General features: G+C 36.2%; 1 pseudogene; it reads left to right on the forward strand.

Annotated features, from left to right (window-relative positions):
- Positions 1-405, forward strand: LOC138162205 (small nuclear ribonucleoprotein Sm D2 pseudogene; annotated as a pseudogene).
- The last annotated feature ends 5422 nt before the right edge of the window (positions 406-5827 follow it).

Consider the following 5827-nt stretch of genomic DNA (forward strand, 5'->3'; position numbering starts at 1 on the left):
CAGGACTGCAAAGGACCAAAGGGCTACCACTACCATGAGTCTTTTAAACAAGCCCAAGAGCAAGATGACCCCTGAGGAGCTGCAGAAGCAGGAAGAGGAGGAGTTCAATACTGGGCCCCTGTCAGTGCTCACCCAGTCGGTGAAGAACAACACCCAGGTTCTCATCACCTGCCGCAACAACAAGAAACTTTTGGGCCGAGTGAAGGCCTTTGACGGGCACTGCAACATGGTCTTGGAAAATGTAAAAGAGATGTGGACGGAGGTACCCAAAAGTGGCAAAGGCAAGAAAAAGTCAAAACCAGTAAAGAAAGATAGTTACATTTCCAAGATGTTCCTGAGGGGGGATTCAGTATTCATGGTTCTCAGGAACCCACTCATTGCTGGCAAGTAGTAGAGCCAGAACCCCTCTTCCCATCCCAACACTTGGCTCAGTGCAATAAGGCTGACAGGTCCACTAGCTTTACCTTTTGCAAATAAAACCTTCCTGTTTATTTCTTAAAAAAAAAAAAGAAAATCAAAATACAACATTCACTATGCTACAACTTATCACAAAAAATCAAAATACAGGATACACCATGTCACAATGCAACAACTTATTGTGAAAATGGCCATATAGTTTTTACCAAAGTGATCACATATTTTTAAACAAAGTACATTCATTTAATCAGTCACAAAGTCCTTAATTCAATCACAAAGTACAAAAGTCAAAGTTATCCACCCCTAGGTTGCAATAAATCATAATCTTCTCATTCAGTACATAGTATCCAGGTAAAGTCTTCTTTTGGCTTGGCTCAAGGCTGGCTCTCAGCTTCCATCATTCCTCTTCCATGTTCCCAGCTCCAAAAGTCACCTGGGTTCAAATGCAGGCAGCTCCCAGTTCCTTGGCCAGCTCCTTGTCCAGTTCTTCATCCAGTTCCCATTCCATATTGAAGTTCGCAGTTCCCATCCACCTCAAGTCCTTCACAGTTCCTATTTCTGGGAAGACTGAGCTTGACAGAGCCACGATAATATTCATGCACATTGACAGCACCATCATCAATTCACTATCTGCCTGTGAAATCAACTCAGATGCACCAACAAGGTCTGAGAACTCAACACAAATCATCAATATAGAAATAAATGCAGACCCACAAACAAGGTCCAAGAGGTCAGCACAAATCATCATTTAAGTCCTAGGACCTCTGAAACCCTCCTCCAGGACTTCTGTAAAAACATCAAACCAAAAAACAAAACATCAACACAGAAAGAGTAGACAGAGTGCTGGGATACCACAAGTTTTCTCCTTTATAACTCTGTCACCACAAGAGTCCTCTTCTCAGTTCTGATGTCTTTAGCCTGGAAATTTTCCTTCTATATGGTCATTAGCTCCTCCCCTTCATGTTGCAGGAGTTCATGAGTTCTAGGGTTCACAAGTTGTGGGGTTCACTTGTTCTGTTTTTTAACATACTTGATACAAGGCTCAAAAGAAACCTGAACTGAAACAAGGTGTTAACTCAATAGCTGAAACAAAGTGTGAACTACATCTGTTCTTGCCATTACGGTACTGCAAGGGTAAATGTCAAATGGTCACAAGCATCAAAAGAATTCTTGGAAGAGCTTAAAAAAGGACTTCAAAAATTCAGTGAGAGAGGTTGAGGAAAAATTAGGAAAAATAAGAACATTCCAAGAAAATTATGAAAAAAAAGTCAACCAATTGGAAAGAAAGATCCAAAAACTTAAGGAAGAAAAATAATTCTTTAAAAACTAGAATTGGTCAAGGGGAATAAAATGATATTATAAGACACCAAGAAATAGTAAAATAAAATAAAAAGAATGGAATTTTTTTAAAAGGTGGAACATCTCATTAGAAAAACAATTGATCTGGAGACCAGATCAAGGAAATACCATATAATAATTTTTGGACTACCAAAATCTGTAATTAAAACAAGGCTACATTATTACAAGAAATTATTAAAGAACATTAGAATGAGAGGGTATAATTGTGAAAGAGAAAAAAAATCCATCCATCACCTCGTGAAAGAAAACCCAAGATGAAAACTTATAGGAATATCATAGTCAAGTTTCAAATCTCTCATGCTAAGGAGAAAATATTATAAGCAAAAAGAAAATAATAATTTAAATATTGTGGAGCTACTGTTAGGATAACACATCAGACAGCTTCTACATTAAAATATCTAAGGGCTTAGAGCATTGTATTTCATATAACAGAAGAGCAGGCTTACAACCAAGGATAACTTACCCAGCTGAGTATGATTCTGATTGAAAAAGGGGGATATGTCATTAATTGGAAGACTTTCAGGTATTCCTAGCAAAAAAAGATCAGAACTTAATGGAAATTAAAAAAAAAAAAACAAGACAACATTAAAGACCAATTAAAAGGGACTCAGTAGGTCAAACTGTTTCTTATATGGGAAAATGTTTTCTGTACTCTTTAGATTGTTATAATTACTTGGATAGTTTGAAAGATCATATATTGATAAAAGACTTGGGATTGAGTCTAGTTTGATGGCATGATTCTTTTTTTTTTTAAATGGGGCAGCTAGGTGAAGCAGTGAATAGAGCAACTGCCCTGGAGTCAGGAGGACCTGAGTTCAAATCCAGTCTCAGGCACTTGATATTTACTAGCTGTGTGACATTGGGCAAATCACTTAACCCCAAGTGCCTTGTTTTCATCACTCCAAAAAATTATGTAGGGAGAGGTAAAATGGAATAATACAAATGAGGCATGAATGGAAGAACTGTTACAGTCAAAGCAGGTGAGAGTGGAGGGCTGGTATTGCTGGAATCTTACAAGATAACTGGATTAAAGAGGGAATAATATATATATATATATATATATATATATATATATATATATATATATATATATATATATAGAAGGGCATAACAATCTTCTAAATTTATAAATAGGAGGGATACATAAGGAAGGGAAATTTGGAGGGTGGTGGAGAGGATAAAGGAGGCACTCTTCAAAGGGCCAGTAGATTAAGCAGCAAGAGGGCAAAGTGGTTGTTAGAAACAAATTAGACACATGAGGAGGCATAGGGCAAAAAAAGGTGAGAAGGATAAACAGTGAGGAAAAATAGGATGGAGAGAGATACACAACTAGTAATTATAACTTTGAATGTGAAAGGGATGAACTCAACTATAAAATAGAAACAGCAGAATGGATTAAAAATCAGAATCTGACAATACGTCATTCATAAGAAACACAATTAAAAATGATAGATACACACCAATTTAAAAGGTTGGAGTAGAATTTATTATGCTTCAGCTGAAGTTTTAAAAAAAGTAGGGCAAGCAATCATTATCTTGCATAAAGTTAAAGCTAAAATAGATTTATTTAAAAGAGAAAAGAGGGAAACTATACCATGTGTTACCAATATTATTCAATATTGTTTTTAAAATGTGAACAAAGCAATATGAGAAGAAAAATAAATTGAAGGAATCAGAATGGGAAATAAGGTAATAAACTATTTCTTTTTCAGATGATATGATGATATATTTGGAAAATCCTAAAGATTAAACTAAAAAAGTTAAAGGAAACAATTAATTTTAGCAACATAGTAGGATATAAAATAAACCACATACATCATTAACATTTTTATATATCACCAACAAAACCCTGAAAGAAGAGACAGTAAGAGATATCCTATTCAGAATAACTGTAGACACTATAAGATTTTTGGAAGTATCTGCCTAAACAGACCCAGGAACTACATGAATATAATTGTAAAACACAAATCATAACATAAAGTCATATTTAAACAATTTGAAGAAATGCTAATTGTTAATGGGTAGTCAAAGACAATATAACAAAAATGACAATTTTACCAAACTAATTTATTTATTAAATACCATTCCAAATAGATTACCAAAAACATTTTAGTGAGTTAGGAAAAGAAATAAAATCCACTTGGAAGAACAAAAGGTAAAGAATTTCTTTCTTCTTTTTTTTCCTGTAGGGCAGGATGAGGTGAAGCAATAGAGATTAAGTGACTTGACCTGGGTCAGTGCTCTATCACTGTATCTGTTATCAGCCCTCAAAGTTAAGAATTTCAAAGAAACTAATGGGGAAAAATGTAAAGGAAGGGGACTTAGCAGCAACAGATTTTAAACTATATTATAAAACAGTAATTATCCAAAAAAAATCTGTCACTGGCTAAAAAATGGAAAGGTAGATCAGTAAGACAGAGTAGACATACTATACACAATAGTAAATTATTTATAGTAAACTTGTCTTCAACAAATGTAAAGATTTAAGTTTTGGGGATAAGAATCCATTATTTGGTAAGAATTGTTGGGAAAGCTGGAAACCAGTTTGGCAGAAATTGGGTATAGATCAATATCTTAAACTATTTACCAAGACAAGGTAAAAATTGATACATCACCTAGATATAAAGGGAACTATCAAAAGAAAATTAGAAGAATATGGAACATATTACCTATCAAAATTATCAATAAGAGAATAATTTATGAATAAACAAGTAATAGTGGGAATTGTGAGGTGTAACATGGGTGATTTTGATTACATTAAGTTAAAAAATTTTTTGCACAAATAAAGCCAATGTTGTTGTCCTTCTGTAAGGGTTATGGGATTAAAAGATCTTCCATGCCCCGTTGGACTTGCTGACGTAGCAGGAAGGGGCGGAGCAAGAGGAAGCGGAAGCCAAGCTAGTCTTCTTTCGGTGGCTGGCGGTGGTGGTGACGGCGGCAGCAGCAGAGGCAGTGGCAGCGCGAAGCCCTTTTTGAGTTAGAACTGCTAAGGACTTTCTGCTAAGGACTCCTGCTGAGGACTGCCAGGGGCCGGAGCTGCTGGGAGTGCGCTTCCAGGACGCTGGGTGGTTGCTGTGCGTGGGGAGAGGAGGACCTTTGCCTGAGGTAGCCTGTTCTGTTTTAAAGGCTTGAAAATGTGGGTGCTTTCTACTTTATCTACCTGTGCCAATGTCATAACTACTCTGATGGCTTTCACTTTCTGGTTTTGGGACTCAGTCTTTTGGTATCTTAATAAATTTTCTAGTTTATTTCCTCATATGGCAAACATGACGTATTTTCTAATGGATAATTATATCAGCATATTTGTAATCTCTATAGGCATTGTGAATATGGCATTGCTGATACACCTTCTCAAAGAAGACCAAAATGATATCATTATGTTAGAGTCAAGTTACAGTGTGTACAACTGTGGCTAATCAGACCAATATGAGCTTGGAATGTTCTACCACAGATCAAGCACAAATAGTGCATATGAACATTTGGTATGGATCCCTCCCCCCCAGGGGGAGAAGGCAGGGCACTTGGAGTTAAGTGACTTGTCCAAGCTCAAATAGCTAGTAAGTGTCAAGTGTCTGAGGCTGGATTTGAACTCAGGTCCTCCTTCCTTCTGGGTAGATGCTCTAAATGTGTACATTTCATTTTTCTTTTGAGCTACTTCAATTCTGCTTTGCTCCTGGAGCAAAGCACCTTCTTTGATGTGGGTATGTGACTGTTCAGTTATTTGTCAGCATCTCCCATGTCAGCCAATCTTCCAAAGTTCTTTAGAGAGACCTTGAGAGTGTCCTCTTGTTGTTTCTGATCACCATTTGAGCACTTGCCTTGTGTGAGTTCTCCATAAAATAATCTTTTAGGCAAGTATCCATTTGGCATTTTAAATGTTTGGTCTGTCATATATGCCAGAGAGGTTTCAATTCCCAAGACTGTTGAAAAGGTCCTTCTGACTGTTAGAAAAGCGTTGTGGAAAGACAATTTTAGTATGATTTTTGCATTTATATTATCACTTCCAAAGTATTTGATATTATCACAATGATCAAATGTATTCTTATTTATT

The sequence above is a fragment of the Petaurus breviceps genome, unplaced genomic scaffold (genome assembly GCF_028583685.1).
Source record: "Petaurus breviceps papuanus isolate PSGF00001 unplaced genomic scaffold, PetGlider_PUasm1.0 186, whole genome shotgun sequence".
Classification (NCBI taxonomy): Eukaryota; Metazoa; Chordata; class Mammalia; order Diprotodontia; family Petauridae; genus Petaurus; species Petaurus breviceps.